Here is a 21,778-nt window from a genome sequence, read left to right as displayed (position 1 = left end):
CTCAGACGCCGCCCGCGAGGCTCGCTGCCTCAGACCCGACCCGGCGACCTCCCCTCCGAGACGCGCTCGGGTCCGGCGCCAACTCCGCCGCCTGAGTCGGGCCATTCTCCCACCAGCCCCAGTCAGCGCGAACTCGCCGCCGCCGCCGCCGCGCCGCCGCCCCCGCCCTGGCCCCGGCCAGAGCCGGCCCGAAGTCTGGGGCCCCCTTCCTCCAAGTCTCCAACCTCCGGAGTGTCCAACGGGACTTTGCAGCCCGCGAAGCTCCCCGAGTCCCAGGCCCGCTTCCCTGGCACTCACCTGCCGCTGCCCCCGAGCACAACTCCAGCGCCACTGCCTCTACCGCGGCCGCCAGTAGCCACCAAGCGCCACCACCTCCCCCATGACAACAAGCCCGCCCCGTTCCATACTTCCAATCTTCCCATTGGCTCGTGGGACAGAAACTCTCCGCTATGATTGGCCTAGTTTACCTGCCCGTCAGAGCTTCATTGCCGCCCCTTTTCCTGGACCCGGTATTAGCACCCGCCCGGACCTGGAGCGTCCTAGACAAAATTTTAGTTGTTATTGGATGGTGGTTGGGCATTTCGAAGTTATGATAGGCTGCCGGTAGTGCCTGTTAAGTCAACTGGCAAGAGATGTGACCGCCGGGTTTGGTTCAAGCTCAGAAAGATTGGTTGCGCAGCAGAAAGCTGAGAAGCGGCTGAATCTCTGATCCGCGGTTACCGGGGAAGGTGGTTAACTCTTTGTTGTTGAGTTGACTCTTTAAACTCCTCTCTTTCTCCCACTCCCTTCCTAGAAAATGTAGTTTAGCACTGCTAGCTTATTCATACGACGGCACTTACAAAACACTAACATGTTGTGTTTAAAAATATATCTTCAGTCCCTTGGTTTGGAATTTATTTTTACGTAAGAGTAAAAAAAATTACCCATCTTTTTTTAAATTCCATTGAGTCAAATTTCCTTGAAGTTCTTCCCAGAAGTCTCCGTGGTAAAGAGAAAAGAGCAACCTTTCTATAGCAGAAATAGGTCCACTTTGGTAGTAATTATAAACGTCATTATTAAACTAAAGTGGAATGTGAGGGTTCTGCAGCTTCTAAACTCCATCCAAGTGACTCCTGCGAAGTGGTCTGGCGGCCATCAGCAAGTTTCCACTAAGCAAGTCACTGTTTGCCCTTGTGATGAGAATTCCGCTCCTCCTGTTTGGTTTTTACGTTCAGCATTTCTTAAATAATCCTACTAGATGTGTCAGATATTTTAAAAGCTTGTCCTTTTTTCTAAACCTCTTTTCCTAATAAGCTAAATTAGAGCCATTGAATAAATTGCAATTCTTTTCGCACATTAGCGCAATGCACAAGAATACACAATTGCATTTTTTTTAAAACTTCATTTGGGTACAAATCACAGTAGGCATTTTTGAGAAATCTGGTGTTGCTATAAAAACTTGTGCTCCTAGAAATATAGTCATCATTTGCTTTTCTTTTTCATTCCACCCACTTTTCCTGCTCCTGAATAATAAATTGCTGCCCCAATTATTCTTTCCATTCCTAAATCAGATTTAAATGTTACTTCCTCACAATTCCAAGGATAAAACACATATACATAGGCCATAAAACGTAAGCAGGGATGGATTAGGATAGGACAATTTGCTCTTCCCCTCACAAGCTTAGAATGGTTAATTTATGCTTAGAATGGTTCTGTAGGACTAAGAGTCTAAACTTAAGAAAGTTTGTGCTTTGTGGGCTAGAGCGATAGCACAGCAGGTCGAGTGGTTGCCTTGCACATGGCCGACCTCAGTTCAATCCCCAGTATCCCATACGGTCCACCCCTTCCCACCACCACCAGGAGTAATTCCTGAGTACAGAGCCAGGAATAACCCCTGTGCATCACCGGTATGACACAAAAAGCCAAAAAAGAAAAAAAGACATTTTGTACTTTGTCCCTTTTCTTTGTCCAGCTCTTTGCCCCATATCACTTCTATTTAACCTTTAGTCCTTTGCAAAGTAAACTAAACTTTTTGGAAACCTAAAACTTCACATTGGTTACCCAGCAGGGAAAAAATGGTTTTCAACGTACATTTTTAGCCATTTGAATAAACTACATATCTATATACCAAACTAAGCGGAAATTATTTTTTTGTTAACTATACATAACAACAAGGTGTCTTTTCCTAGTTATTTTCCGGAACTTTCCTCCCCCTTCTCTCATCCTCACCTTCCAATTTAGAAATAACCTCCCCTTCAATTCAATGACTCATAAAAAGCCTGTAAAAGGAAAAGTGGAAAAGTAAAAATAACTTCAGAGAAGTCTGAATCATTGTATTGGAAGAAAGATCGGACATTGACCATGATAAGCTGGAAGCCATGATAAGCTTAAGCAAGTCTAAGCTAACATGGCGTAACAAATGAAGCAACATTGCAGATGTAAAGATGCCACAATGAGGAGGTCTGAGTGTGTCCTTCTCACCACCTTTTATACATTACCAGCAGCTTTCTTCTTTTTAGTCTTGACAGGGCTGCCTACCTACCAATTTTAGAGCAAGTTAGAAGGCAATTAATGTCCTGGCAGATAGGAAACAATAACGTCATAGGAGGGCATGGCCATTATTATTGGACTTTGAGTAATAATGGCTCTTACACAGGCATAGTGACTAGGTGCCATAGAAAACATAGAATTAGGCCAGACTCACTAGGAGGACTTGTCATCTAGCTCAGGAATTCACAAAATTACTATCTCAAAACCAGGAGAATTACCACAGGTCAGTGAGTGATTAATTCTATTCCGTAGAGTAGAATTCCACTTGGGGGGGGAAAGAACTCATGAATATTTTTACTCATACATGCCTATGTGCTTCTTCCACTCCCAATTCTTGTGAAAATCAGTGAAGAAAAGAGACAAAAAATAAACACAGACCCCCTAAGAAGAGAGAAAACCTTAAAGCTGGAAGGTTTTCAGGACTAGTCTTTGATCTAACAGGGGGCTATTGTGTTATGGAAGCCCAAAGGTTATTGCTAGTCTCCTGCATTGTGATTTGCGTGCACAAGGTAACCTTATAACGTAATTAGTTGGCCCAGCTTTTCTTTGCTTTCTTGCGTTCTGTGCTTCTCCACCACTCTCAAGTCTGCCTTCTAGAAAGCAAGACACTGGAGTCGGTGAGTCTGTGGCTTTGTGCTGTGTGGCCAGTTGTGGAGGTGGTGTAGATGCTATCTGCGCAGAATCACTTGAACAAGATCAGGATGATAGGTATATTAAAGGCGAAATAGCCTTTCTAAATCCTGATTGTGTGGAAAATAAAAGACTCAGAGTACTGGCCCCAATGTCTAAGGAGTAAGTATAGTTTGCCTTGGGCTTTGCTGTACGCTGATGAACAGTTTTGCTCTCTGCTACCTTGCCCTCTTTTCAAAGAAGAAGAACCGGTATTGAGTTTTATTTCAATTTTACTTGGGGCTCGTGGGGTAGCAATCTTCACTGAGGAAAAGCTATATTGTCGATTGCTTATTTTCCTCCTGCAATTGACATACCGGTCCCAAATGCAGTCTTAGAAACAAGTAACTGGGGGAAGAAGAAGAAATTCACAAACAAGGGCCAGAACTGCCTGCAATGAGCCGGGAGGCCAGCCAGGATATTTGATAAGAGGCAGTTCCCTAAGTTAGGGATACCCTGAGGGGGAGATGCTAACAAAGGTGAAGGGGTTAGAGACAGGGAGGAAAGAGAGGGAGGTAGAGACAGTAAGAAAAGTTAGGAAGACAACCAAGAGGCCCCTTTCAGAGTGCTGAGCCAGCTTAGAGTCCTGCCCCCCACTCCTGTGGACTTTAGACCAGATTGCACAATTACACCAACCAAGTGTAGCCTCTGCCTCGGGTTGCAAGGGAAGCAGTGCCAGAGTTTGAGCCTATGGGACCTTTGCTCTACTGCAACCTGGAAGTCCTCCTTGACCTCAAAACCTGCTGCTCTGGCGCCAGTGCAAAGCTGACAAGGAAGAACACAATCATGCAGCCAGCTAACAAGTGTATCTTCATTTGATTTCATAAAAATGATCACTGGCACGAAGCTCTGGCTGAACAGAGAGAGCCTATCTAGGAGAAGACAGCTTTTGCTTTCCCAAACTGGGCAGCTTCCAACCCAAGGAAGAGAAGAGAAGTGTGCCTGGCCCTCCACTGACCTTGCATTTTATAGGTAAGATGACTTAAGTGTTTGTAAAATGGATGGGCTGAAATTCTTAGCACTGCAGTTGTGCTATTGAATGCAGTCCCTGGTTACTATCACCAGATCTATGGGTGGACCAGCCATTCTTCTGCAACAGGGTGTAGGCCTCTCAAAGTACTTACCACCATTTAAATTTTTGTTCATCCCTGTTTTACACATACAAAAAGAATTTCCTGGAAACATGGCTATACTCCAAGGATTTCAGGATGCCTTTTAGAATAGTTCCCCAATCATTTGGAGTCTCATAAGTATGCAGACTTGAACTCAGGCTATTGAACCTAAATATGTTTACATCCTACTTCTGCATCTTCTAGCTGTGTGATTCTCAGAAAAGAGATTCATCTTCCTAACCTTTAGTTTCTTCATATATAAAATGGAATATGTATTCATTTGATTTTGTTTTTGCTGCATAACAATTTACTGAGCTGGAGCGATAGCACAGCGGGTAGGGCATTTGCCTTGCACTCGGCCAACCCGGGTTCGACTCCTCTGCCCCTCTCAGAGAGCCCGGCAAGCTACTGAGAGTATCTCGCCCGCACGGCAGAGCCTGGCAAGCTACCCGTGGCGTATTCGATATGCCAAAAACAGTAACAACGAGTCTCACAACGGAGATATTACTGGTGCCCAGTCAAGCAAATCAATGAGCAATGGGATGACAGTGATGACAGTGAGCAATTTACTAAACAATACTTTAAGGATCAAAGATATAATGCAGCGGGTAGGGCACTTGCTTTGCATGTGGCCAATCCAGGTTTGCTCCCCAGAACCATCAGGAGTGATTCCTGAGCAGAGGCGGGAGTAAGCTCTGATCACCACTGGGTGTGACCCAAATAACAAACACAAGTAATAATAATAATTTGAGCATAAATTACTAACATTTATTACTTCTGTGGCTCCAGAGAGATACAAAAAGGGTTAAGGCATTTTGTTATGCATACAACTGACCCCAGTTCGACCCCCTGGAACCACATATGATCCCATACGAACAACCAAGAGTAACCCCTGAGCACAGAATTAGAAATATTACCAGGATGTGACCCAGCTCCTCCATACCCAAATCATCCTCAAATAAATAAGGGTCAGAAATACTGCCGCACCATATCTGGATCTTTGTCTCTGGGACTCCAAGAAGCTCCACTCATTTCAGGGCCCATTTAGAATGGATTTGTTTCCCAAGGAGGCAGAATTGTTAGTGCGTCCTTGTGAACAGAATTCAGCAGTTCACAGGCCTTAAGCTAAGGCCTTAGATCCTCGTGAACTGTTGGCCAGAGGCCTCCCACAGTGTCTTATCTGGTGAGTTTCTCACAGTGCATCTCAAAACAAGGCAGCCTACTTCTCAGAGCAAGCAAGCAAGCAAGCAAGCAAGAAGGCCATCAGGGGAAAGATGGTTGGCAAAATAGAAGTCAGACTTGTAATCACAGAAATGGTAACCCATCATATTTGCCACATTCAATCAGTTAGAAGCATTAGGTCTAACTCTCAAGAAGAGGGGGGTTATACAAGCCACAAATACCAGATAGGAGATTATTTCGAAGCAACTTAAGATAATAATAATAATAATTCTACTTGCAGGGTTCATTTAAATATAGGAAGAGAGAATGCATTCCATTCATAGCCCAACATTTATTATATAACTGGTTATATAATAACTATGATTACTCTAGTGTTATTAGTAAGTATATAATGACTAGTTTTCTCTCCCATTTATTAGAAGGAAACCTTTTATGAAGGATAAATTAGATAATCTACACAACTTGGGATGTGGCATATAGTAAGTGCTCAGCAACATTAGTTATTAGTAACTTTGTGTATGTGATTATCTGTTTACCTTTCCAGGTTACTGCAGATTTATGCTATGACTCCAGTACTTTTTCAGGATGATCTTATTTTCAAATGTTTTAGCTCCTCTATCCATATGTGTCCTATACTTGCAAGACCACAGTTCTATGCTTGAGGTTCATAACATTTGACCAGTTGGTCAAACTCAGTCATGAATCAGAAGGCAGAGATGTATCTCAAATATAGAACACTTACCTTGCATGCATGAGGCCCTAGATTCAATTCCCATCACTGCAAAAAAAAAAAAAAGTCACAAACCGGTCTGATTTTCTACCTCACCTGCCCTATCTAAGCCCGACTCTATGAAAGTTGCAGAAAAGGGGAATGTGTCCAGGACAAACAGGATTTGGCTGGATGACCATGGTCATGTTCAAAGGAAGGTAGTCACCATGCTGTCAGCTCAGTCTTCCACTGAGGGCGAGAGGAGGGTTTCCACCCTTGGGTCAGGAACAGTAAGAACTAAGAAGCTGAAGAAATAACAATTTTGCAATTTGAAAGTTGGAAGAAGATAGTCCAGTTTGCAATGAAAGAGAGATCACTCAGAAACTTAAGTGACCCGACAGGGCTGGGTCCAAGCTGTCTTCCTTATTAGGAAGGAGGCTATTGAAGGACTGGCTTGTGGCCAGTGAAAATGAGGAACTATAATCAAGGAAACCCCATTATTTTGGCTTTGAGTCATTTCTCAGGGCTCACCCATGATTATTGTAGGAAGAAAGATGGGGGTGGGGACAGGAACAACTTTAAAGTATCAGTAACCTTTAATGAAAAAAATATTGTTGCCACAAAGGTCCAAGCTCAGTTTACCTAAGCTCCTCTCTAGAGGTGGGAGATTATCTATTCATATTGTCTCCCCCCATCTTCCTGCTTCCGGGCCATCCCCTCCACAATATTTGTGCGTGTTTTTTTCCTTCTTGTCTGTGTTCCATGCAGAAGTACAAACTATTCTCCCAAGGAATTCCTGGGATCACTTAGGCTGGAATTGTTTCTTTATCCAGTCATGCGGTTTCTGCTGCGAGGTGACAAAATCCAGGAAAGAGATAGATAATGACAATGTACACCTCTGCCTCCATGCAGGGCACTCGAGTCCAACAGGTCTGCTGATTTTCCACCTTTGAGATAAGTTCCCAGACATTACCAAACTCGTGCAAAGAAAGGCTCTAAGCAGAAGTTGCTGGAAAAAGTCGGAGAGGTGAAAAGAGAGGTTTGTAGCAATACTGAGTTCCTCTTCCTGTGTCTCTTGTCTTCTCTCCTTTCAACTCTGTTTCCTCTGCGTGTCAGAGTGAGGAGAGCTGGTCACAATACCTCTCGGTTGGTCAGTCGCCAAAGAAGGCCTCTCTCTGCTCTTCTGCAGGATGAGCCATTGTGAAAGGGAAGAAGGGGTGAGGAGATGAGGACTCGCCCCCCGGAAAGTGTGGCGCCACAATAGGGCTGGTGGATTTATTTATTCAGCCCTTTCCTACCAGCAGCCAGAGCTGCCATTTCATTTCACCCTCAGGAAGTGTATTTAGTGGTCGGATTTTTTTTCTCTCTCTCTTTTCCTGTTAGTTTCCTGCAAAAGAACATCAGTGTCTTCCTCAGTGCACCAGCTGATAAGAACTGGATGTTGCTCAAATGGAGAAAGACAGACGTGTTTCCCGTCACAGACCAGACTGTTCCAAGGGTGTAGAGATTCGGGTTCGGGTGTGGAAATAGAAAAACCTGACCTGGGGCCGGAGCGATAGCACAGCGGGTAGGGCGTTTGCCTTGCACGCGGCCGACCCGGGTTCGATCCCCGGCATCCCATATGGTCCCCCAAGCACCGCCAGGAGTAATTCCTGAGTGCAAAGCCAGGAGTAACCCCTGAGCATAGCTGGGTGTGACCCAAAAAGCAAAAAAAAAAAAAAAAAAAAAAAAAAAAAAAAAAAAAAAGAAAAAAAAAAAAGAAAAACCTGACCTTTGTGCTTCAGTCCCTGGTGCCATCTTCCTCGATGAAATAGTCTCTCCAGTGAAACATTTCCCGCTGTGTAGACTTTCACCCTTACCCAGGGTACTGGTGCCATGGTGCTCAGGCAGAAGCCCTGGATTTGGCATAAGCTGGGAGTGACTGTGGTGGGTTAATAGGAGGCGGCAGCTTTGATGTTCTGGGAAAATTACGCAAATTGTGTAAGTTTGATCTATGTTGGCTTGTATTTATTCTATAGATCTCAGTTTCAGTTCCAGAGAGATAGCTGGAACCTGCTCGTCTGGAGCAAGTTTGTTTATGGGAGACTCAGGACTCTGTCACTGAATGGTCCCCAAGCACTGCCAGAAACTACCACCACCCAACACCCACCAAGCAGAGAGCTGGAAATAGCTCCTGAACACCACCAGGTTATCCCCCGCTTCTCCCCCAAAAAACAAACAAAAAACAGATTTCATTTTCAAAGCTGAGGGATAGCTCAAAGGGCAGGAGTTCATGCTTTTTATTTTATTTTATTTTATTTTTTACTTGTTTTTCTTTTCTTTTCTTTCTTTCTTTCTTTTCTTTTTTTTTTTTTTTTACTTTTTGGGTCACACCTGGCAATACTCAGGAGTTACTCCTGGCTCTGCACTCAGGAATTACTCCTGGCAGTGCTCACAGGACCACACCGGGGATCAAACCCAGGTCAGCTGCATGCAAGGCAAATGCCCTACCAGCTGTGCTATCCTCCAGCTCCAAGAGTTCATGCTTTGCATTGCAGAAGCCCCATGTTCAATTTCAGCAGGCACTCAGTGGTCCTCTGAAGGATGGGGGGACGGGGGAGTTGGGGATAGCCCCCCCCCCACTTCCCCACCAAAAAACCCACAAGGAAGCAAATTTACTGCTCCAGCAGCCTTCTGCTATCCCTCTCCCAGTTCCCCGTGTGTTCTTCTTTTACATACACCACACTTCCTTTTTGGAGCCATACATCCAATCTGTAGACTGACTTCTTGCTTGTCCTTCCTGTCGCATGTCAGCGTTGTGATGCCAAGAATCATATCATGCGTATATCCATTGCCTAGCACAGGGCATGACCCACAGCAGTTCACTATGTAGTGAATGAATGAATTAGGAGCGATCTGTAGAGCAGCCTTGTCACCCTACACCATCATTTATTTTGGGGTGGAGCTTGGGGAGTTATAAAAAAGGCATGTGCTAATTATCATATAATGATCACTAATGGTTACAGTGATTAGTAGGTAAAAGCACAGTGATCCAAATAAAGTCCTCCAAAGTGGATATAGACCTGCCATGCACTATGAGTTGGGAATTCTCTGCCTGTCTACTGGGCTCTATAGATAGGGTAACTCCTCTGAGGAATTTCTTTTTTGTTTGTTTTTGATTTGGGGTCATAAACAAGGGTGTTCAGGGATTACTAATGGTGATGTTCAGGGAACCATTTAAAGTGCTAGGGATTAAGCCCAAGTGGGTAGTATGCAAGGCAAGTGCCCAACAACACTGTACTATCTCTCTGTCCCCTTCAGAAAATTTGTTCAAAGTTACAACCACCAGCATCAAGTAGAACTCACTTTCCTCTGACTCAGTGAAAAGGCTCTGGTCTGAAAATTAAAATACTGACTTCACGGTATTCCTTAGCTTCTTCTCCTCAGGCTCTGAGATGAATTGTCCCATGAAGGGGCTTTAGACTGATTCATCGCCCACACCCCACCCCACCCCCCACCCCCAACAATTAAAAAAAAAAAATCAACTCCCTCAGGATGAGTGATGAAAACAAAGATTCATCTTGCTAATCTCCTTGGAGGCCAAGGTTCATGGCCTTAGTCCCCTCCCTGTAAACACGAGGGCTATTTGAGAGAAAACAAAAGATTTTTCCTTTCTATCTGTTCCTCCCTCAGAAGATCTATGTCTGTGGTGTGATTTTGGTCTCTGACCTTGGTGTTGTCTGCTAAAGGGAAGTGAGGTGGACATTGAGAAAGAGGAAGTGGAAACCAGAGGACTATAGCAGTCAGGGCTTGAGACTATCAGGGGAGGTGCCAAGAAGAGTCCTGGAGAGTCTTCAACATGTCTCCCATCCTGGACAAACCAGATGCAGCCTAGTTGCCAGGACACCAGAGAACCAGAAATGCAGTCAGTAGGAGGTGAAGACAGTCAGGAAGCAGACAGATCTGATCCACAAGCCCTGCCAGACAACTGTGCCCTGGGGCAACACCACTAATGCTTAAGACTGGTCTGTGCAGAAAGAGTGGGTACGGACTGCCAGGCCTCTCACTCAGGAGACCAACAGTCTATTTCCAGCTCAATCATCAATTTACGGGCAAGCAAACGATGCACATTTGAGAGGTGGCCTAATCAGTCACATATCCCCACAGGGTAAAAAGAAGTTTGTGAGATACTTTGAAACCTCTGCATGAAAAGAAAATCTAGGAATAAGTATTTTCAGTGTTGATCGTTTAGAAGCCAGAGCATGTCTGAACAACTGTTGGAATCAGAGGTCATGGTATTTTCATCCTGGGTGAATCAGTCCCTGTCTTCTAATGATCTCTGAGTCGGAGTCATTGCTGAGGTCTGTATGGAATTCAAGCAGAAATCTCATCACTGGAGTGTTAAAATTTCTAACTCAGCTTCAATAAGGTGTTTTTTTTTGTGTGTGTGCAAATTCAGTCCTCTCTTGCTTTGAGACATGGGTTAGAGGTTAATGACCTCTCTCTTATCTCTCTATTTCTCTCTCCCTTCCTCTCTCTCTCTCTCTCTCTCTCTCTCTCTTACTGTGTTCATACAAAATGACTAGAAATGTTAGTAAGAAGTAAATTTACTATGATTGTTTAAATGGATTACTAGCTGAGGAAAGGAGAAAGCAATACACCCTAGATGGAATCTCGCCTTTTTTTTTTTTTAGTGAAAGAAGTGTTTTTTTTATTATCGTGTTTTTCTTTTTAAAAAAATAATTTATTTATTTTTTAATTGGTGAGTCACAGTGAGGGTACACTTACAGATTCACACATTTTCGTGCTTGTTTTTCCCTCATGCATTGTTCGAGAGCCCATCTCTCCACCAGTGTCCATTCTCCACCACCCATGAACCCAGTATCCCTCCCACCCCCCATCCCATCCCCCCCACCCTGCTTCGCCTCTGTGGCAGAGCATGGAATCCTGCCCTTGAGCGGATCTCCTAGTAATCTGGAGTGCTGAGCCCTCAGATGAGATTTTGTCCTTGAGTTAATCTCCTAGAACTTCCCCTGCAGGAGTGGCTTTACCTCTGTTTGTTGTTATGACAATATTCAACCCCACTTTCATGTATCCCTATCCTTAGTGATTTCTATATTACTATGCTCTAGGGATAAGAGGGGACTAGAAAGATGATAACTTTGGGACTTCGAGGTCTTTGAGGACTAGAGGGTCTGTAAAGACTAGAAGGTGGATGAGACTGAGACTTTGGAGACTTTGGGGCTTTGGGGACTAGAAGGAAGAGTAGATGATGATGATGATGATGATGATGATGATGATGATGATGATGATGATGATGACTGGAAGTAGAGGACTATGAGACTGCAATGAGACAAGGAAGAAAATGTAATGAGGTAGAGGACTTTGAGGTCTATGAGGAGACTAGGATGATGAAACTATGATGACTGGGACTACGGCCAAAGCTACAACATGATTGTGCAGTAAGGGAGAGATTGGACTACGTGGGGGAGGAGAGAGAAATAAACTGTCTACCAGCAAGCCTGGGGCCCAGTTCCTATTTCTCCATTCCCCTGGTTCTTTGTCCATCCATTGCCACTGTGGGCCAGCCAGGGGAATGGTTCTCAGCTACTTATCACTCCAGTCCCACATATGCCCCCATGCCTTTTTCTCTTGGAAACTCACACTCAACATTTTGACTTCATCAAGAGACATTTGGAGATTCTAGAATGTTCTACAGAATGACGGTTCTCCAGTTCCAATCACTGAGACTATTTCTTTTAAAAAAGGTTAAAGCAGACACTTTTTATACTTGACATATACATGAATGTGTATTCTTCTCTACCCAAGACCTATGCATTTTACTATAAATACTCCTGTCTCACTTCCTCCACTGTTCTCTGTTCTTCAAACCAGATTGTCGTTCCCAAGGGACTATGTAATTCATTGAGCCCTTAAGTGAGAGTATATTCCCCTTCCTGGTCTCTTTAAAAGCTAAATGGACTTCAACCCAAGAAGCAATAAGTACTTACCTGTCCCAAGTGGCCCAAGCAGTAGTCATCCTCAGTTATAGTAGTTACATGCATAGATATGATGTGCTGCTATTTGTACAATGTGGACTAAGGTTGCCCAGGTGACTCATAATGGATCGCTGGATGAAGCCAGAGCTGCTGGTAAACCAAGAAAAATCACAAGAGGGGCTAGAGCAATAGCACAGCGGGTCGGGCCCTTGTCTTGCACGCGGCCGAACCCGGGTTCAATTCCCAGCATCCTATATGGTGCCCTGAGCACCGCCAGGAGTAATTCCTGAGTGCATGACCCAGGAGTAACCCCTGTGCATCGTCGGGTGTGACTCCAAAAAAGCAAAAATAAATAAATTAATTAATTTGCTGAGGTCAGGGCCTGTATTTTTTTAAAGAAAAGAAAAGAAAAGACAGGAGAAAAGAAAAGAAAAATCACAAGAATGGGCATGGGACTGTTAGACACACTTTGGGGGAAGCTTCACTGAGTATCACATGTAGTATGGGTAAGAGCAACGTGAACTAGTTACTCAAGTTCCCCAACCTTAGGATTTCAGTCTCATTCACAAACTTCCAGTAGAGTCAAAGCTAAGACTAATAACATTAGTAAATACTACTTTGAATGGTAGATAATAAGTGCAAAGAACTCATTACCCAGGGAAGGAAGGAATATAATCAGAGTGCAGAAGAACTTAGAGCAAATCTACAAATTGCTGATGTATTTGTGAGTAAATGAGGCATTTTTTATTCCTGGTCCAACAGCAGAACCCCAGAGCCCTCTTCTAGTTCCAGGAATTTTACTTCATAAGGAATCTGTATTTTATCATAATCCAGGAATTTGTATTTTGTTTTTGCAAAAGCTCCTTCCACATGATTCTGATTTATAATGAATCACTTGATAAGCAGGCTTAAGGAAAATACTTAAATTACCTTCTTTTAAAATAAAAGGACAGTCTGTCTATAAGCCTGGAAATTGCTGTGGTCCTAGTGTCCAACTTCTTGAGAGAATAATTTGGACATAGATGTAGCTGATATCCTTGTGACATGGGACAAACTTCTGAGCAGCTAATAGACTCTGGGATTGTGGGTCAAATCTAGAGGAATAAGAGTTCTCTGATCCTACAGGTAGAACTCTTCATAACATTGAAGCTAAGGGTATTTTTAAGGATGAAATGCCACTGACCAAGTAAATAGAAGCAAAGATAAACAACAAATGGGGGTTCACTAAATTAAGAAGCTTCTGCACCTCAAAGGGAAGAATAACCAGAATACAAAAACAGCCCAAAGACTGAAAAATTATTTTCCCACCACTCATCTGACAAAGATTTAATGTCCAAGATTTATAAAGCTCTGTAGGACTCTACAAGAAAAAAATCCAACCCTTTCCAAAAATGGGGAGGAGAGATGAACAGTAATTTCCTCAAAGAAGAAAAACAAAAGGCAAAAAAAATTTTAAAGGCTCTGTACCAGTAAACATGAGGGAAATGCAAATAAAATGAGATAAAACTTCAAAAATATGTGATATGATGATATATTGATATCACAATTACACCAGAAAGACTGGCACGCAGCAAAACAACTACAACAACCAACAATGAGGGGAGGAGGAAAATGATGCTGGTGAAATGTCTACAGGTCCAGCCTTTTTGGAAGACAATATGGACATTCCTCAAAAATCTAGGAATTGAACTTCCATTTGAAATTCAACTCCCGGGTATAACTGCAAGGACCCAAAAGCATAATGCAGAAAAGACATTTGCACTTTTCTATTCATTGTAGTTCTATATAATAATAGCAAAAATGTGGAAACAACCCAAACGCCCATGAATAGATGATTTGATAAACTAGAGTACATCTACACAATGGAATACCGCTTGCTCATAATAAAAAAATGTCCATGAACAGATGACTGGATAAAGAAACTATGATACATATACACAATGGGATACTACTTGGCCATAAAAAAGATAAAGTCATGCAATTTTGCTTTAACAAGGATGAATCTGAAGAGAATCGTGTTGAGTGAAATCTGTCAGATGGAGAGGAACAAACTGCATGATCTTTCTCATTCGTGGGCTACAAAGAAATGTCACGGGGGCCGGAGAGGTTGTACAGTGGGTAGGGCATTTGCCTTGCACACGGCCGACCTGGTTTCGATTCCCAGCATCTCATATGGTCCCCCAAGCACCGCCAGGAGTAATTCCTGACTGCAGAACCAGGCATAACCCCTGGGCATCGCTGGGTGTGGTCCCAAAAGCAAAAAAAAAAAAAAAAAATCTCACAGGGAAATAGCAAATGCCCAATGACAATGGAAATGAAGAGCAGAGACTGATTTTCAGTAGGAAGCTTGCTGCTGGGGCGGGAGTGGGAAGCAAAAGTCAAGGGAAGGAACACTAGGGAAGGAGAAAGTGCCTGCCACAGAGGCACACTGTGGGTGGGAGGGAGGGAAACTGGGAACATTGGTGGAGAAAAGTGGACACTGAAAAAGGGATTAGTGTTGGAATAATATATACCTGAAACTCAAACACAAATATCTTTAAAACTTTACAATTCATAGTGATTCAATTTAAGAAATTTGACTAGTGGGACTGGAGCAATAGTACAGCAGGTAGGGCGTTTGCCTTGCACGCGCCCGACCCGGGTTCAATTCTCAGCATCCCACATGGTCCCCCTAGTACCACCACGAGTGATTCCTGACTGCATGAGCCAGGAGTAACGCCTGTGCATCGCTGGGTGTAACCCAAGCACCCTCCCCCCTCCCCCCCCAAAATTTTTAACTAGCAAAAAAAAAAAAAAGGTTCTCTATTCCTTGGACCGGAGACAAAAGGCTGCTTTGGCTTACCCTGGTTCAATCCCTCTACCCTCTGGTCTCTGACTCTCTGGGAACCTTCTTCAAGGTGGTGAGACTTTCTAGAGACAACTTAGTTGGGTCATCTTAGAACAAAGTACTGTCAGGTTTCAGGAGATAGTTCAAAGAACTGAAGGGGCATGCGCTGCATGAAGGAAGCCCATACTTGATCCCCAGAAACCCATGTTCCCCCAGCAGTTCAAGAAGTGACCCCAGCATCATGTCAAGAATAGCTGCTCAGTAGTTACAGGTGTGGCCTCGAACACACACAAACAAGACGGCATCAACGAACATCAGCTAACCCTCAGACCCACCCACACTACTGGGCCAGATAACACAAGCCCCTGGACCCCTAGGCAGGGGAGCACCCCTGGGCCCCTATTTCCACACAAAAAATAAATTAAAAAAAAGAAAGAAAAGAAAGAATGAGCTATAGACGTCTTCAGGCATTTTGCTTGTGACTCTGCACGGTACATAACAGTACTAGGCGTTTCCTGAGCAAATATCCATTGATTAAATACATTCTTTAATTATCAAATAGTCATTGATTAAAGACAATTAATAAACAATTAATAAATTATTGCTAGGACCATAAACATGCAAATAAGACAGTAGTAAAACAGGACAGATATGGTCACTAGCATCTTAGGTACCTAACAGATTCTTAAAGAAATATTATAATATAATATTATTACAATGAATACAGTGAAATAATCATTCCAGGAAAGGTTACAGCCCATTCTAAACTCTTAGGAACACAATTATTCAAGTTCTTGGAGAGAGAGTTCATGGGAATCGAGCACATGGGCTTGCATGCAGGAGAATCAAGTTCGATCTTGAGCACTATAATGAGTGACCCAGGAACAGAGCTAGGAAGAGCCCCTGCACACCATTGGGTGTGGCTCCAAAACAAACAAACAAACAAAAGACATAGGTAATCTGAAGTCAAGATCAACTGTAAAGATGTACCTTTTTTTCTTCTTAAATGTACCTAAGAGTAAAGGATAAAAAGGAACTTTTAGAGAATAGGCCTGTTCTTATCTCTGGATCCCCAATTCTAAATATAGTACCTTGCACATTAAAAAAAAGCATCCGACATTTTAATTCTTATTTATTTGGTTTTGTTTTTTCCCCCAGGCCATATCCGGTAGTATTTGGGGACTGGCATCTGTACTTTGGGGTCACTCCTGGCAATGCTGTGGGACTTTGCAGACTGGCAAATGAAAAGGGGTTGGCCACATATAAGACAAGCAAGCACTTTAACCCCTGCACTGTTTCTCCAGTCCCCGGCATTTTGATTTTTTTCATTTTTTTAATTTCAGAAGTTTTGGGCATCAAAACCAGAACCTCACACACACACACACACACACACACACACACAGCATGTGTTCTACTACTGAGCTATTTTCCAGGCTACATATATCATATACCACATATCCGGCACACTGGTGACTTTGTGGCAGGTGATCCTGGAGATGCTCAACCTCGTAGTGTTGTGAACTTGAAGGTAAAGTGCTCTAACCCTACACACCCAGTTAGGGCCCATATGGTGCCCAAAATCAAAGCCCTGCACGTGCTAGGCCTTGAGCTATCTTCCAGGCTACTGTCCAGTGTTATACTCATACATTTAACTCACTCACTCGTTCATTTCCACCACCACCCCTACCACCACCACCACCACCCCCCCCCCCCGCCCGCCCCACCGGGCCACACCTTGAAGAGCTGAGGTTACTCTCTGCTTTTAGATATTTATGGGTGGTGCTTGTAGTGCCTGGGGCGGGAGTGTAGGAAACCTGAGGGGTCTCATGTGTAGAGCGTGAGCATTCACTCCAGCAATTTTAGCCATCTCTCCCATTCATGTTCAGTGTTTTTAATGTTTTGGGGTCACACCCAGCAATACTTGGGGGTCACTTCTGGCTCTGCACTCAGGTATTACTCCTGACGGTACTAAGGGACCATATGGGATGCCAGGGATTGAAACTGAGTCAGCAACACGTGCAAGACAAGTACCTTACCTGCTGGACTATCTCTCCGGCCCATGTTCAATGTTTTTAAGTGCTCGAATGAATGATGCTTGAATCTCGGTTCTATCACTTGCTACCTAATAAGTATGTCACAGGTTTTTTCTCACCTTGTGCTTTTTCATGATCAAGACAATGACAATTGCATCGCCTACTTATTATAAGATTAGGAAAAGTAACTATTTCTAAGTTTTTAGCACTGTGGATGGCATAAAGCAGGTACTCAACAGTTGGTTGTGGGATTGTGACTGGTTATTACTGAAAATGGGTAACCACAAACTGCTACTAGGAACCAATTTATGTAGTTATACTGACATCTAGTGGTGTAATCTTAGAAGACATACCAAAAGGGTCGATCACTGATTTTTAAAAATTTATTTATCTATTATTTTTAAGAAGTTTTATCGGATTGGGGCCGGAGCGATAGCACAGTGGGTAGGGCGTTTGCCTTGCACGCGGCCGACCGGGTTCGATCCCCGGCATCCCATATGGTCCCCCAAGTACTGCCAGGAGCAATTCCTGAGTGCAAAGCCAGGAGTAACCCCTGAGCATCGCTGGGTGTGACCCCCCCCCCAAAAAAAAAGAAGTTTTATTGGATCACCGTAAGATACAGTTACAAATTTGCGTGATTGCATTTCAATCAAGCAATGTTCGAGTACCCATCCCTCCCCCCCAGTGCACATTTTCCACCACCATCGTTCCCAGTGTCCCACCCGCCACCCTCACCCCACCCCACTACCTGCCTTCGTGGCAGGCACATTCCCTCTTACTCTCGCTCCAGTTTGGGGCATTATGATTTGCAATACAGATAATAAGAGGTCATTGTGTTTGGTCCTTGGTCTACTTTCAGCACACATCTCCCATCATGGGCGATCCCTCCAATCATTATTTACTTAGTGGTTCCTTTTTCGTACCAACTGCCTTCTCCCTCAGCATGTGGGGCCAGCTTCCAAACCATGGCATGATGGGGCTGGAGCAATAGCACAGCGGGGAGGGCGTTTGCTTTGCACGCGGCAGACCCGGGTTCGATTCCCAGCATCCCATATGGTCCCCCGAGCACCGCCAGGGGTGATTCCTGAGTGAAGAGCCAGGAGTAACCCCTGTGCATCGCCGGGTGTGACCCAAAAACCAAAAAAAAAAAAAAAAAAAAAACAAACCATGGCATGATCCTCCTGGCCCTTATCTCTAGGTGTTAATCTCATATTATGCTACCTTATATTCCACAACTAAGTGCAGTCATCCTATGTCTGTCCTTCTCTTTCTGACTGATTTCACTTAATGTGATACTCTCCATGTCCATCCACTTATATGCAAATTTTATGATTTCATCTCTTGTAACAGCTTCATAGTATTCCACTGTGAATCTCAGTTCTATCACTTGCTACTTTATAAGCATGTCACAGAATTTTTCTCACCTTATGCTTTTTCAGGATCAAGACAATGACAACTGCATCGCCTACTTATTGTAAGATTAGGAAAAGTAATGATTTTTACTTTTTACAGAGTTTCTTCAACTTCAACCAGTCATCTGTTCTTAGGAACTCGGATTTTTTTCCAGTCAATCACTGATTTAAAACTGAAATTGGGACTGTCCCAAAACAAGTAAGAATGGCTTTATGTAACATTATTGAATTCTCACCACCTGTTAAAAATCCTGGCTGCATGGTTGAATGGCTGTCAAGTTTTTGACATCTAGTGATATCTGCATCTTATCATTATATATTCTGATGTGATTTACATAAGATGTGGCTTTTTTTCCTTGGCACCTCCCTCACACCACCACTACCACTACTATCACACCCTTTTCTTTTATTTTTTTCTTTTCTTTTTTTTTTTTTTGCTTTTTGGGTCACACCTGGCGATGCACAGGGGTTACTCCTGGCTCTGCACTCAGGAATTACCCCTGGCCGTGCTCAGGGGACCATATGGGATGCCGGGGATCGAACCCGAGTCGGCCGTGTGCAAGGCAAACGCCCTACCCGCTGTGCTATCTCTCCAGCCCCATTTTATTTATTTATTTTTTTGCTTTTTGGGTCACACCCAGCGATGCTCAGGGGTTACTCCTGGCTTTGCATTCAGGAATTACTCCTGGCGGTGCTTGGGGGACCATATGGGATGCCGGGGATCGAACCCGAGTCGGCCGTGTGCAAGGCAAATGCCCTACCCACTGTGCTATCGCTCCGGCCCCACCCTTTTCTTTTTTTGACCACACTTGTGGTGCTAAGAGGACCATATATGGTGCAGAGATTTGAACCAGGGTTGTCAACTACTACAGCTACATGTCAATCATGTGTTTTCTCTCCTGCACTATCTTTCCAGCCCTTAATTTTTGTTGTCATTATTGTTCTGGGAACACAGTGATGTTCAGCAGCTACTCTCAGCTTAGGGTTCCAAAGTTGCTCCCAGTGGTACTCAGGGGACCATGCAGTGCCAGGGATCAAGCATGGGGCTCCTCTGGCAGAGCAGGCACTTTGGTCTTTGGATATATGTCCTGGGTCTAATTTTCATGTTTTATAAATGATGAAAGTGAAACTCAAAATGATTAGGTAATTTTCACAAAGTTATTAACAGATAAAGAGAATTTGAATTTGACTCTACCTGGGGCTGGAGCGATAGCACAGTGGGTAGGGCATTTGCCTTGCACACGGCCGACCCGGGTTTGATTCCCAGCATCCCATATGGTCCCCTGAGCACCGCCAGCAGTGATTCCTGAGTGCAGAGCCAGGAGTAACCCCTGAGCATTGCCGGGTGTGACCCAAAAAGTCAAAAAAAAAAAAAACTTCATGAATTTGACTCTACCATGTTTCTTTCTATCATGATGTCTTTGCAGAGATTTCTGGAAGTTTGATGTATCACACTAGGTTTCTGCCTGTGAGAATCTCAACCTCAGAGATATTCAGGAATTCAGAATTCTGCGACACTATGGTATGAAGCGTTTGGAGAGGGTACCATGGTCGCTGAGGGCACAGGTATCCTGAGTTCTCTCCTTATACTCCCTCTCCCCTAAACTTTATTTCATATTCAGGTTTTGGGGCCACACTCAGTAGTGCTCAGGTCTTACTCCTGGCTCTGTGCCCTTGGAGGACCATATGTGGTGGTGGGGATTAAACCCAAATCAGATGCACGCAAGAAAGTGCCTTACCCACTGTACTTTTTTTTTTTTTTTTTGCTTTTTGGGTCACACCTGGCGATGCACAGGGGTTACTCCTGGCTCATGCACTCAGGAATCACCCCTGGCGGTGCTCAGGGGACCATATGGGATGCTGGGATTTGAACCCGGGTCGGCCGCGTGCAAGGCAAACGCCCTACCCGCTGTGCTATCGCTCCAGCCCCCAACTGTACTGTTTCTCTGGCTCTCTTCCCTGAACTTTAAACCCGCTGCTCTGTTGTTGGATCAATGTGAAGATGTTTTTGATACTGAAGAGCCACAAGATTATGTTTATACGTTTTCTTTTCTGAGGTCTGACAGACAAATCATCCATTACTGAGTTTCAGGAAAGAGTTGTCTCTGTTCTACTGCAGACATCCATGTTTGGCCCCAAATAGTGGACAGTACATATCAGCAGGCAAAGGACAATGAAAGGGTCTAAATATGAAAGGGTCTACATCCTAGCACCTGAGTCTGAATCCTAAACGCCTCCCGCAGAGGTGCTGCTCAGAGTCCAGACGATCAAGCGTCTTCCGTCCCCTCCCTATCTAGAATGCAGCCCAGTCAGGCATGAAAAACAAATGGTTTCTTTGGGATCAGTGAGGAGAACCGCAGAATCTTATAGAGATGGACAGCATCCAGCTCACTGCCTGGTTCAATTACTTGCTAGGATGATTTCCTCCAGTGTTATGTGAAGTTTCTTTTGGGTTGGTGCTGGGCAGCATATGGGAGCAGGTTGTAGGTGCCAGGGGCAATATTCAAAAGCTTTCCATCTGCCTGGCCCATTGGGTAGCTCACTGGCTTGAGGCCACCAGTTTGCTCCCTGGCACTGCCCCAAATACCCAGGGAGATCCCGGTGGTATGGTCATTTATGCGGGCACCATAGTTAAGTGTGCAGGCTCTGCAAGCAGGCGTGGGTAACTCCTGTTGTTATAGCAACAAGGGGAGGGAAGGTGGGGAAAGGCAAGTGGTCCACATCAGGGTCACTCATTGTCAGCAGGGGTAGAATTTGGCTCTCAGATGCATGTGGCAATAGTATTTTTTTTTCTATTTTTAGTTGTCTTTGTGTGAGGGTACAGGGGATGGAACCCAGAGGCTCATACAGGCAAGGGCATGTGCTCTACTGACAAGTCACATCCCATAGATTTGTAAACTATTCACCAATTTAACACTGGGGAGGTTTCATGTAAAAACTTAAGGGTTTTTCTTTTGGTGGGGGGAGGTGGGGAAATCAAGCAGTGCTGTGGGCTATTCCTGGCTTTGAGGGTCCCTTGTGGCAGTGCTCAGGTATCAAACCCGGGTCTCCTGCACGCAGAGCATGTGCTCAACCTGCTGAACTATCTGACCTCAAATCTAGTTTTTTGGTTTCTTTTTAAAACTAAAATGGAATATAGTAGGGTTTATTGTTTGGCTTTTTGGGTCACACCTGGCAGTGTTTGGGGGAGCATATGGGATGCCAGGGATTGAACCCGGATCTGTCATGGGCAAGGCAAATGCCCTACCCCGCTGTACTACCGCTCGGCCCCTATCGAGTGTTTTAATGCACCTGTTTACTTCTGTTCTGGATCACCCAGAGCCTAGA

The 21,778-nt window shown here is 44.2% G+C and overlaps 1 protein-coding gene across 7 annotated transcripts in view; it reads right to left on the bottom strand.

Annotated features, from left to right (window-relative positions):
• NUMB (NUMB endocytic adaptor protein) overlaps positions 1-377 on the bottom strand; it is a 147,248-nt gene extending 146,871 nt beyond the window's left edge. For all 7 annotated transcript variants that reach the window (XM_004612293.2, XM_055130737.1, XM_055130739.1 and 4 more), the window contains exon 1: positions 298-377. The gene's annotated coding sequence lies outside the window, so the exon portion shown is untranslated. The remainder of the gene's footprint in view (positions 1-297) is intronic.
• Positions 378-21,778: the final 21,401 nt, after the last annotated feature.

Source organism: Sorex araneus, chromosome 3, assembly GCF_027595985.1.
Source record: "Sorex araneus isolate mSorAra2 chromosome 3, mSorAra2.pri, whole genome shotgun sequence".
Classification (NCBI taxonomy): domain Eukaryota; kingdom Metazoa; phylum Chordata; class Mammalia; order Eulipotyphla; family Soricidae; genus Sorex; species Sorex araneus.
The sequence above is the reverse complement of the archived record's forward strand: the minus strand, read 5'-3'. Positions and strand labels throughout refer to the sequence as shown.